Consider the following 369-nt stretch of genomic DNA (forward strand, 5'->3'; position numbering starts at 1 on the left):
TGACTGGATCCTCCGATCCGTCGAAAAGCCACGCGGCGCGCCCCTATCCGCCGCCCCCTTCTGAGTCAGCTGCCACGCGTCGCGCCGTATCGTCCCGAATGACCATCCGGCTTAATCTCCACCGTCCATTCAATACACGCGAGGAAGGACGACATCCGGTCATCGTCCCCGATGGCTTTAACCGAGAGTCGTCCATCTTAAAATCTTAATATCTTTCTCATTTCTCAATGGATTTTAGTGATTATTTTTTTAAAATGTTCATCTTGAAGAGACGAATACATCTATATGGTAAGCATGCTATCAAATCAAGTCATTGTAGATCTAGAACTCGCGGAGGTTCGGGAGAGTAAGTGAGTTATACCTTTGCTC

The sequence above is a fragment of the Phalaenopsis equestris genome, unplaced genomic scaffold, assembly GCF_001263595.1.
Source record: "Phalaenopsis equestris unplaced genomic scaffold, ASM126359v1 Scaffold000600, whole genome shotgun sequence".
Classification (NCBI taxonomy): Eukaryota; Viridiplantae; Streptophyta; class Magnoliopsida; order Asparagales; family Orchidaceae; genus Phalaenopsis; species Phalaenopsis equestris.